This window comes from Hemitrygon akajei, chromosome 3 (assembly GCF_048418815.1).
Source record: "Hemitrygon akajei chromosome 3, sHemAka1.3, whole genome shotgun sequence".
Taxonomy (NCBI): domain Eukaryota; kingdom Metazoa; phylum Chordata; class Chondrichthyes; order Myliobatiformes; family Dasyatidae; genus Hemitrygon; species Hemitrygon akajei.
In genome coordinates, this window is record NC_133126.1 from 95,681,972 (window position 1) to 95,694,998 (window position 13,027).

General features: G+C 41.0%; 1 protein-coding gene across 1 annotated transcript in view; it reads right to left on the reverse strand.

Moving 5' to 3' along the window:
* Nucleotides 1–13,027, reverse strand: part of sptbn5 (spectrin, beta, non-erythrocytic 5) — a 282,529-nt gene that overhangs the window by 150,127 nt on the left and 119,375 nt on the right. The gene's annotated exons all lie outside the window — the stretch shown is intronic.

The window sequence follows — 13,027 nt, forward strand, 5'->3', positions numbered from 1 at the left end:
AGGCTGAGCCAGAGTGAGAGGTGTATCCTCACACAATGGTGGTCATTCTCTGGACTAGCATCACGCACTCCTCCATTCCCTTGCTCTCTCCTGTTTAGAAATTATACACCAATATTTTGACCGCATGCCTCAGTGACCCGGAGGGCTATGTTGGCTGGAGTCAGGACCTTGTGCTATGGCTCTTGGTAGGGTCACCAATGCCATTGAGGTCAAAGGGTAGAGGCCAGACCGAGAGTGGACCAGGTTCAGGAGTTTAGCTCAGGGCTAACAACCCTGACTGGTAAAACAAAATTGTTATAGAAACAGCGATGAAGAATGCTCCTACATCTGAGTGTGATGGGCCAAGGACAGACAGAGATGGACGACCTTCATTGCTGCCCTCAACACCAGTGGCATAACGGGGAGTAAGTAATTTTGAATGCTAAGATCAATTTAGTTCAAGATTCAACCAGATTTTCTCTGTACTTTCCCTTTCTATATCTGAAGATTATGCTGAACTGCCCCTTGCCTTTTAACTTACCAATAAAAATCACCTCAGTTACTTCAATGTTAACAAGGACTTCAACGTAGCAAAACATCGTACAGTGCATCAAAGTGTCAATGAAACCAGGCGCAGAAAGCAAACTGCTGGAGGGAATGGGTGGCTCTGGCAGTGTCTGTGCAGGCAAAGGATGCCTGATGTTCTGGTCGAGACTGTGCACCGGGGCTGAGAGTGTGTAGGGTAGAATGCTGGTATAAAGAGGTGAGAAATGGGTGGATCCGGGTAAAGAAAGATTAATGGACATATGGGGTGGAGATGGCAACAGAGGCTGGCTATATCCACTCAACACTCTCAGTCCTAAAGCAGTCCTGACCCAAATGTTGACCCTTTCTTCCTGACCCAGAGTTCCTGCAGCTGCTGGCTTTCCAATCCGGATGCCAGCACTCCTAGTCTTTTGGTCTCAATTAAATCAGGTCAGTTTACATCCACTTGATGGGCTGAATGGCCTAATTCTGCTCTTATATCTTACAACATCAGAAGGGGATATGTGAAAGCCCAGGGAGGACGCAGAGAAGCTTAATGGTTCCAGGAATAAGGAGCGTGGATGATCAGGTTAGACTGGGGTTCCTTCAGGTTCTCATAACCCGGGGGGGGGGGGTCATGAGGGGCTGGTGGTGGAGTATTGGGGACAAGCCCCCACTACCTATTCAATGCTCCCAAAGGCGTGCATCTCTAATAACCTCTGACAACCAACTCCAGCTCCAAGCCTTCATGTGTGGCTTAGCTGCCGAGCCGGACAGAACTGACAGGAGAAGGGGCAAAGGCTCGAAACCCTTCGCTTCAGGCAGGTGGTCGGCAGCTCATCTGGGAGAAGGAAAACTCTGATCTCAAACCTCTGCAGCCTGTGGCTACACCCATCATGGGGAAGGCTTGGGGAGTAAACCCCGAGGGTAAAGTCGGCAGCTGGAGTCCCGAAGGCAGTTCAACGCTGACTGGTACCTAAACCTCAACACTCCCATCCCGTCCCCCACAGCATATACCGCTGGTTAATGTCGCTGGTCTCTGCTCTCCTTTTGGATTCATCAGCTGAAGTGGAGGGGGGGATGCCAGTGGCATGATTAACAGCTCGCTCTCCATACCGTACTGTCCTGGCTTGTGTATCGAACGTGGACAGCTAGGGCACAGTTGACCCTGACCAGTAGCGGGCCTAGGGTAAACGAGGGTAATCAAAGGGGCTTTACAGAAGATATGATAGAGGTGGTAAAGTTCATGGCAGGTTTAGACTCATGTGGCGAGGATAGAGACTCATTTCTCTACCAAAGGAGGTGTAAGGAGTTCCTTCCCCCCACTAGCCTGCAGGTCTCCCTTGGCAAGGTGTAGCCTCGCCCTCCCATCCTACGAGCAGCTGGGGCTGACCACTGGTGCCAGGCAGGTGATCTCTGAAGAGTCTTGATAAAGACCATGACCAGCCATGTGATATGACACAGCACATAATGATGATAATGACGAAACAGAGAAAAGTTGTTCACATAAGCAAGTGGTTCAGCCTTAGTGAATGCAATTTCAAAATATGGACAAAAATAGTTAGTGTGGGTGGGGAAACAGGAGGGACAATGAAAGGGGGGGTGAACATGAATCAAACAATCGTCACATTGGAAATAATTTCATATTATTTAAAGGTGGGTTGATGTTCAGGTTGTAACCTTGGCAACATGGAAATTTCCTTTGGGATCAGTAACATATTGATCTATCTATGCAGGGGAACTGTAGACAGATCTGATCAGATGAAGCCTGACTCCTTCAGTCGGTCACTGTAGTGAGTTGTGCTCAGAACCAGGGTTAGCAATAACATTACAATTACATGGAAAATAATATCACAAATACTGTGCAGAGATAAAAACCTTGCAAGACTGTGAAAGTATAACAACTATGTCATGACATACAATCCTACAATATCCAGACGAAGGGTCTTGACCTGAACTGCCCATTTCCCTCCATGGATGCCGCCTGATGTATTGATCCCTCCAGTAAGTTGTTTTCTTGTTTCTCTAGATTTCAGCATCTGCAGTTTTTGGTGTCCCTGATTTCATTTGATTCCTTTGTAGTTTCTTTTGGGTATCTCTAGTGTTTTATATTGTATTGTAATGTTCACTTGGTTTTGATAAAGGTTGTGGTGCCCTCCCTGAACAGGCTGAGCCTGAGGGTAGATAAAGGGTGTCAGGGAGCATCACCCATGGAAACATTGAGTGTTGGATAGAGATCAGTGCAGATGGAAACACATTCTGCAGGTTTGTTTCAGACTAAAAGCTGCGCTGATACAGTGAGTAACTGGAAAAAAACAGCCTGGGCCACAATGAGGACCAGAGGTGAGCTATCAGCTCCTGAAATCAACGCTGTTGCTATGCACATCGGGAAGCACGGGATCACTAATTTGTTCCTAAGGCTCTGAGCAAAGCTTGGCGGTTGTTGTGTGAATGCAGCTGTTTATAATGCTGAACTGCCAGGTCATTAAACAACACCACCCACAATACTACAACAACACCTACAATGCTACAACACCACCTCCAATGCTACAATGCCACCTACAATGCTACAACAGCAACTACAATGCTACACCACCTACAACATTACAACACCAGCTACAATGCTATTCCACCTACAATCAAACAACAGTACCTACAATGCTACAACACCAACTACAATGCTACAACACCACCCAAAATGCTATAACCCCACCTACAATGCTACAACACCACCCACAATGCTACAACACCACCTACAATGCTATAACCCCACCTACAATGTTACAACACCACCTCCAATGCTACAACACCAACTACAATGCTATAACACCACCCAGAATGCTATAACCCCACCTACAATGCTATAACCCCACCTACAATGTTACAACACTACCTACATCACTACAACACCATCTACAATGCTATAACCCCACCTACAATGTTACACCACCTCCAATGCTACAACATCACCTACAATGCTACAACACCACCTACATCACTACAACAGCATCTACAATGCTACAACAGCATGTACAATGCTATAACACCCCCTACAATGCTACAACACTACCTACAATGTGACAATACCACCTACAATGCTACAATGCCACCTACAACACTACAATACCACCTACAATGCTACAACACCACCTACAATGCTACAATGCCACCTACAACACTACAATACCAGCTACAATGTGACGGTACTATCCAATGTTTATCCAGTTATGCATAAACTACTAACACTTCCCCGTTGTATTAACCTGCTCCTAGTGACTTGTTGCACTCATACAGGAATTCTACTCCTGCTTCGCTGTGAAGTATTTATCCTCTATAAATAACAGATCATACCACTGCCAAGTCAGAGATATTTCATCATCGTCATTCTGTGCCATATTGTATGACATGGTGATCATGGTCTCCATGACCTTGACTGTTCTTGGCAAATTTTTGTACACGAGTGGTTTGCCATTACCTTCTTCTGGGCAGTGTCTTTACAAGATGGGTGACCACTGCCTTTCTCAATATTCTTCAGAGATTGTCTGCCTGGCATCAGTGGTTGCATAATCAGGACTTGTGATATGGACTAGCTGCTCATATGACCATCCACCACCTACTCCCAGGGCTTCACATGACCCTGATCAGAGTCTAAACAGGTGCTACACCTTGCTCAAAGGGTGACCTGCAGGCTAGCTGAGTGAAGGAGCATTTTACACCTTCTTTGGGAGAGACATACCTCCATCCCACCATCTACAGAGATATTTACCCCATCATAATAGCCTAATTTGTTCAACTATCCAGTTTTAGGCCAGGCCTAAAAGAAAAGGATAAACAACAGACTTTCTTAGTAGCTAAAATATAAAAGCAGTGGAGGTCTAAAGATCTTTGTAGGTGCATTCACACAGATCATTAAATTATCATGGTCCAGAACTTAAAGCCAATGAAAAATCGGCCTTTAAATCCAAGGAATGAAGAGTTATTTTCTTGCTGTATATAGCCCTGCGTTACTGTGAAGTGTTCTGGGAACCATATCTCAGAAGTGGGGTACTGGATGCAGAGGGAGTGTGGGGTAGATCAGCCAGAGTGGTGCACGGTTAAAAAGAGAGAGATCGCATAAGCTAGAAATAAACCCCTGGGAATTTAGAAAGATTAGGGGTAACTCAATTTAAGTTTTGAAAAACGTTAAGGAAAAGTTATGATGTAGACAGAGGAAACCATTGCTACTGGTTGGGGATATTGCCAGGTCTCTCAGGACTAGCGTTCAGGAGCATTTCTGAAAACAGAGTGTGGTAAAAATTCAAAGCACTCTTGCAAGTAACAACCAATGCCAGGTTAAACTGCCATTGATAGTTCTTGTTAACTAAAGATAAAAAGGAATTTGACGGAAAGGTGTTGTATTATCACAAATCAGATAAGATTCCTGAAGACGAGTAACCTACCGCCGCTTACCGGCGCCGTATTTGAAAGCATTGCTCTGCCTGGTAACACTGCAACAATATCCCAGCCTAACACACGTGGTACTTTAAACCCACTATAACCAATTCAGATCTGCTTAGTAAGAAAAATACACAAAAACACTGCTAGCACACAAAAGCAGATGTTAACCCACAAACACTAAATGCAATGTTACAGATAGTGGAAAAACAATCCCGGAAATATTCAGCAAGTCAGGCAGCACCAGTGATGAGTAAAGCCAAGGGAACTTTTCTGGTCAATCACCTTTCACCAGAACAAGTAACGGATGATACCTCTCATACTGATTATTTCCAGCACTTCTGGCTTTATTTCAGAATTGTAGCATCTGCACTCATTCAATTTTCAGTAAATGCAATGTTATATTATTTAACAGTTTTCCACAGAAGTCATTTGGAAATCAATAATTCATGAGTGTATCTTTAACTGATTTTGCACCAGTTTAAGAAAAAAACATCCCATATGCTTGAAGATCAATATTCATCTCAACAAGCCAGTTTGTACTATATTGAGAGCATCACCCTATTCATGTGAATCGGAGACAGTGAGGCTGCCCCAAGACCTTACCAATGTTGTGAACATCAGGAGATGTCTTTGCAAGTCCCAAGCATTGGAAAATGAGAAGTGAATTGATGGGTAGGCCTGCTGGTGAGTCCTGGATGAGGGATGGGGCAACTGTCTCACTCGATCATGCTCACTAACCAGGCAGAAAGGGAAAGGCAGACAGGCAGCAAACTCAGTGACACAGGAGGAAGAGAGGCCTGGAGAGGGATTATTTGTTCAACGCAGCCATTAAAATTGGAAAGGCCACCGGGAAGAGATTGGCAGACTTACTAACAGTGACACTGTTATTTTTTTTATTACTTGGCTTGTTCGTCAGGAGAAGTTGAAAAAGGGCAGCAGAGTAGTGTGTTTGCTTCATCCTTCATTTAGATTTGTGAAGTAAGTTGAGTATTCATATGAAGTCTTCAAATAGATCTCGTTAACAGGGTACTCCACCATTTCATTAGTGAGCACCACTGATATAATCAAGGCACCATCCAATGAACACAGACACACAGGAATAAGCCATTGCACTCAAGGCAAGCCTGATCCACTGTTTAATGGGGTGGTTTGATTGCAACTTTAGCTTCCTGTCTATCAACCACTTGCTTATCTCTCTGCACCTTAAAAAGATTCAAAAACTCTGCTTCCACCACTCTTTCATAATGAGATTTCCAAAGAGTAAGGCTGCCCCACGAGAAGAAAAGTTTTGCCTCATTTGTGAGCAGGCCCTCATATTTAAATAGTCATCCTGCGTTCAAGGTTTTCCCTTGAGAAAACATCTTCACATTTTCCTGTCATGTGGGCAAGTGGGACTGACCAGCATGGATATGCTGGGCTGAAGGGTATGTTGCTGTGCCGTATTACTCTATGGCCCTCAGGGTCATACATGTCTCATTCATGTCCCCCTTTTTCTCTTCTGATCTACTGTTGATACCAGCCTCCTCTGTTCAATCTTCCCTCATCAGCCGACCTGCCTGTTGTGAGAATGAATCCATAAACCTTCTCTGAATTGCTCCCAACATCTTTCTTTTAAATAAGATCAATGCCCTACACAGTACTCCAGGCGTGATCTCTCTTATGTCCTATAGAATGAAGCATAACCTTCTTACTTTTGTATTCAGTTCCTCTTTCAATGAATGTTTTGTCGACTTTGCAAATGGTCAATTTCTAATTCCTCTTTATCTTGTACAATAAGATGGAACCTTGACCTCTCAACTTACCATGTTATCACCTGGCACTTGATTGTTTACCTGTGCTTTCTTAGTGGCTTTTACACTTTATTGTTATTATCTTTACCTTCGACTTCAATGATAGACTCAAGATTCAGGATTATTTAATGTCGTTTCCAGCACACAGGAATTTTGTTACTCGGGATCCAATGCAGCACGAGAAAACCCAATAAAGATAAGTATAAACTCTTATAAATAAATATATAGATAGATGGTAGATAGATAGATAGATATAGAGATATAGATTGAATGCATGTCTATAAAGTGAGGCTAGGCACAGGATTGTCGGAACAAAATGAGACTCTGACAGGAGATCTGAAGTAGTGGTGATGGGGGTGGTGTGGAGGGGTGGGTTTGTGGATGAAGGTGTTACTACTTGGGAAAGTAACTGCTTTTGAGTCTGGTGGGCCTGGTGTGGATGCTACGTAGCCTCCTCCCTGGTTGGGGTAGGACAGACAGTCTATGAGCAGGGTGGTTACCGGTCCTGTTCTGGCAGCTTTCTGTGCATATGTCCTTGATGAATTGATCTGTATTAACAGTATGCAAAGTAAGTTTTTCACTGTATCGTGGTACAGTACATGCAACAATAATAAACAAATACCAATACTTGTAAAACCTATATTCCAGCCTTTTTGCAAATCAAGCATCAGGCCACCCAGATCCCTCCACATCTCAGCAACCTCTCGTCATTTCAGTAAGAAGCATCCTTATAACTTCTCTGTCAATGTCATATGCCCCGAGTTATGCCGCACTTGGATCTGTGACCACTCACTTGATCTGTCTATATCTCTCGGAAGCCCCCTTATAACTTAGTTCACCTTTGTGTCATTAGCAGACAAAACGGCAAAATCTTTCTGCCCCCATCCAAGTCACTTACATAAATCGGAAAAGCTTGAAGTCCCTGTTCTGATCGTTATGGTATTGCATTTCACCAACTCAGAAAAAGATCCATTTACAATCTGTTTCCTGTTTGCAACCAATCTCCTGCTTACAGCAATGTTAACTCATATACCCTGAGCTTTTATTTTCCATAATACCAACCAGTTCAGCACCTTAGAAAATGTATTTTAGAAATCTAAAATACATTCTCAAATTCCCCTTCATCCACAGCACATTACTATTTCAAAGACCTCCAGTACATTGGTCAAACATGATTTCTTTTTCACAATACTATCATGACTTTGCTTGATTATTCTGCATTTTTTCTAAGTGTTTGATACAACGTCAGTATTCACAGCTTTGAATATTTTCTCAGTGACCTGAAGTTTCCTGCACTTTCAATAAAATAATTGAGTAAAGATTGCTCTCTTCCAAAATAATGGAACCTTTGCCAAATCTGGGGAAGTTTGAAACATCAAAACCCTCAACACATCTACTACCTTGCTCAGCACTCATTTAAGATGAGGGTGAAGTTCATCAGTATTCAGAGATTTGTCAGCTTATGGTTCCAATAGTTTGCTAGGCACTACTTCCTGGTGTTCCAACTTCCTCAAGGACTTTTCTCTCAATTTCTGATTTACAACTACTTGGGAAATGTTACTGGGGTCTGTGTTTCTGTTATGGGGAGACTGGGGTCTGTGTTTCTGCTATGGGGAAACTGAGGTTTGTGCGTTTGTTATGGGGAGTCTGTGTCATGGTCCCGTATAGCAATTCCCCATCTTGCTATTACCTCCTTAATTGGGCCTTAATCCCCTCATCTGATTTCCAATCATTCCCAGTTCCACTAATTACAGGACCACCTGGTTCCCATTAGTGAACACAGGATAAAACTCGGGCGTCACAGCCATGCTTTGCCAGTTCGTTTGTTGACTCTAGTGTGAGTAAACTTCATTTTCTGATTCCTTAGGACTGCCAGTTCTAAGCTCCATATCATTTCCTGGATACTCTACTTAAACATTGTCTCTGTGTAAAGACTCTCCTGGATACCGGTTTCCTGTTCACGATGGTGCTAACGCCTCATAACTCTGCCTCTGCACCTGCGTCCTGCCCTTGTGTTCGTCCCCAGCCTCGTCCCTGCAACAGAATAAACTGGCCAAGAATGAACCCAGCGGACAGGGACCCCATGCAACAGGCCTTCACCAGCCAGGGATCGGCAACACAATCCCCTCGAGAGCCGTACGTACCCGAACTGGAACCCTACGCTGGGGACCTAGGGAGGTGCCGGGCTTTCTTATTACAATGCTCTTTGGTCTTTGAGCAACAGCCACGTACATACGCTTTGGACAGATCAAAGATCGCGTACATCATGGGGCTGTTACGATGCCTTGTCATGGGCCACCGCGATCTGAGACAACCGACCAGAGGTCTGTTCCTCTTTCCCCTCCTTCATCTCTGAAATGAGGAAGGTCTTTGAACAGCCCATTCGCGGTAAGGAAGCCGCTAAGCGCTTGCTAACTCATTGCCAGGGTTCACAAAGTGTAGCGAAACACTCCATCGAGTTCTGAACATCAGCGGCCGACTCTGGGTGGAATGATGAGGCCCTACGGGAGGTGTTCCGACAGGGTCTCTCAGATAAGATAAAAAATGAACTGGTAGCGAGGGATGATGCGGACAGCCTGGACTCTCTGATCTCTCTAGCCACCAGGCTAGATAATTGACTTCAAGAGTGTCTGAGAGAAAAGGCCAGTCGCTACAATTTTGAAATAAGAGAAAGAAAAAAAAGGAAAGAAAAAGAAAGATTGGGCAGTCCAATTGAGGATAAAATTTAAAAAAACAGAGAGAAAAAAAGCACATCCTTCCAGTCATCTCCGAACCTTCATGGATAAGGATTTTCCCCAAAGAGAATAAAGAAAAATAAATAAATAAAGATAACTTAAATCATGTGAAAATATTGAATAAAGGGTCGCCAGACTTGTTCAAAATTAAAGGATGTATCAAATGTATGGCTTCTAATTTTCTCCAAACTTAGACATGACATAATGGAGGAGAGCCAATAGAAAACAGTAGGTGGGTTAGATTCTTTCCAGTGTAGCAAAATAGCTCTCCTAGCCAGTAAGGTTGAAAAGGCTATCACATGTTGGGCAGAAGCAGACACTTTGCTTGCTTCCTCTGGAATAATCCCAAAAATTGCTGTAAGTGGATTAGGTTGAACATCCACATCTATAACTTTAGATAATATTCCAAACACATCCCTCCAAAAATTATTTAAACTTGCACATGACCAACACATATGGGTTAGAGTAGCCACTTCTGCGTTACATCTGTCACAAATAGGGCTTGTATTAGGAAAAATATGCGCCAATTTATCTTTGGACATATGGGCTCTGTGTACTATCTTAAACTGAATTAAAATATGACGCGCGCAGATAGATGAATTATTGACTAAATAACAAATTTTACTCCATTGGGTATCTGAGAGTGAATGTTGAAGTTCTACTTCCCAGGTACATTGAACCCTATCATTAGGCGACACGCGAGCATTCATTAACTGTTTATAAATGATAGCTATTAATCGTTTTTGAAAAGGTTTAAACTGAAAAATAACGTAAGCCAAATTTAAAGAGCAGGCCAAGGGATAATTTGGTAAAAAATCACGTAAAAAATTCCTAACCTGTAAATACCTGAAAAAATGTGTATTGGAGATATCATATTTATCCATTAACTGTGAAAAATACATTAAGCAGTCTTTTAAAAACAAATCTAAAAAAGTTTTTATTCCCTTAATTTTCCATGTTAGAAAAGCCTTATCCAAAGTTGATGGTTTAAAAAAGAAATTAGAATAAATATTACTAGAAAGTAAAAAATCATTTAATTCAAAAAATCTACGAAATTGAAACCAAATTTTAAAAGTATGTTTAACAGCAGGGTTGAGAACTTGGCTACCTATCCTGGAGAGTGAAAACGGAAGAGGAGCTCCTAATAAAGAAGCTAACGAAAACCCCATTACTGAATTTTCCTCTAACTGTAACCATGAAGGGCGATCTTGGTCGTCTATATCATAAATCCAAAAAGTAATATAACGAATATTAATTGCCCAATAATAAAATCTAAAGTTTGGTAAAGCCAGTCCTCCATCTTCTTTTGGTTTTTGCAATAAAAGTTTATTCACTCTGGAGCTTTTATTATTCCAAACATAAGACAAAATCAGAGAATCTATTTTATCAAAAAAATGTTTTTGGAACAAAAGAGGGAACTGCTTGAAATATATATAAAAATTTCCGTAGAATAACCATTTTTATAGCATTTATTCGACCTATCAATGACATCGACATAGGTGACTATTTAGAAAGCGCCTGTTAAGTATATTCAACTAAAGGGGAGAAATTATACCTATATAGGTCTTTAAAATTTTTAGTAATTTTGATACCAAGGTAAGTAAAATGGTTTTTGGCAATATTAAAAGGTATTTGATCATAATAATCAAAATAATTATTAATAGGAAATAATTCACTTTTATGTAAATTAAGTTTATATCCAGAAAAAGTACTAAATTCCATAAATATAGATAACATAAAAAGAATAGATTTCTTAGGATTTGAAATGTAAACTAATAAATCATCCGCGTGTAATGAAACCTTATGTAATTTATCCCCTCTCCTCATACCCTGCACAGAATTAGAATCCCTAAGAGCAATAGCAAATGGTTCTAAAGCCAAATTAAATAATAAAGGACTGAGGGGACAACCCTGATGGGTACCTCGATATAATCTAAAATAAGGAGACTTTTGATTATTAGTTAAAGCCGCAGCTACCGGGGCATGATAAATCAATTTAATCCAGGAAATAAATCCTGGACCAAAATTAAACCTCTTCAAAACCTGAAATAGATAAGGCCACTCCACCCTATCAAAGGCTTTCTCTGCATCCAAAGATACAATACATTCAGATTCTTCAGCTGAAGGGGAATAAATGATATTTAATAATCTTCGAATATTAAAATGTGAGTACCTATTTTTAATAAATCTTGTTTGATCGTTTGAGATAACATTAGGCAGGATACTCTCAAGCCTATTTGCTAGAATCTTAGAGAGGATTTTAAAATCTACATTCAGTAAAGAAATAGGTCTATAGGATACACGTTCCAGTGGGTCTTTTCCTTTTTTTGGAATCAATGAAATTAGTGCTTCATAAAAAGTTTTAGGAAGGTTCCCAGAGGATGTAGAATCGGTGAACATCTGATGAAGATGTGGTATAAGCATTTCATGAAAGGTCTTGTAAAATTCTACCGTATAACCATCAGGTCCCGGAGCTTTATCTAATTGCATAGAGGATATAGCTTTAGCTATCTCCTCTTGTTTAATAGGTGCATCTAACATATCAGCATCTTGAATTGAAATTTGAGGTATGTTTAACCTTTGCAAAAATCTATTCATAGTAATATTACTATCAGAGAATTCAGATTTATAAAGATTAGAATAAAAGTCCATAAATATCTTATTAATTTCATAAGGATCTAAAGTTTCTGTTCTATTTGGTCAGCAAATTTTAAAAATCTGTCTTCTGACCATCCCAGCCTTTAACTGACCCGCTAAAAGTTTGGCAGATTTTTCCCCACGTATATAAAATAAACTTTTAGATTTAAAAATTTGCTGCTCAATGGGAAAGGTCAGAAGCAAATCATACTGTGATTGAAGTTCAACCCTTTCTTTATAAAGGTCCTCAGTAGGTTTAACTGAATACGCTTTATCTATCAAAGGTTATTAGTTAGCATGGGACCCCCCTATCGGTTCCTTCATTTCTCTCTGTTGGGTGGGGGGAGGGGGGAGGGGTCTATTAGAGTAGGTTCTTTTCTTGATTGGGCAGTTCTTTTGATGGATTTCTCTTTCGTAAATGCGTCACTCCTCCGGTTGTACCCGCGCCTTTTGGTTTAATCTGTACTTGTCTAACATTTCTTTTATATAATATTAAACTCAATTTTAAACATGGAAGTTAATAATATCAATATAATATCTTGGAATTGGAACGGTGTCAATCATCCCATTAAGCGTAAAAAGATTTTTAAGAAATTAAAAACACTTAATGCTGATATTATTTTTGCGCAAGAAAATCATTAAAAAAACAGGATGAGGACAGGTTTTTCCGCTTCTGGAAAGGACCTCTATTTCACTCGCTGTCGGATAGTAAAACAAGAGGCATTTCTATATTTCTAGTCCCAAAATCCCTTTTGTACACCTTAATACTACTACTGATTCGATTGGAAGATATTTAATTGTTACTGGTTTATTATGCGAGCAAAAGGTAGCTCTGGTGTGTGTATACGCACCTAATGTAGATAATTCTGATTTTTTTAAGAGACTTTTTTCTGAGTTACTGAATCTCAATGAATATAAGCTGAT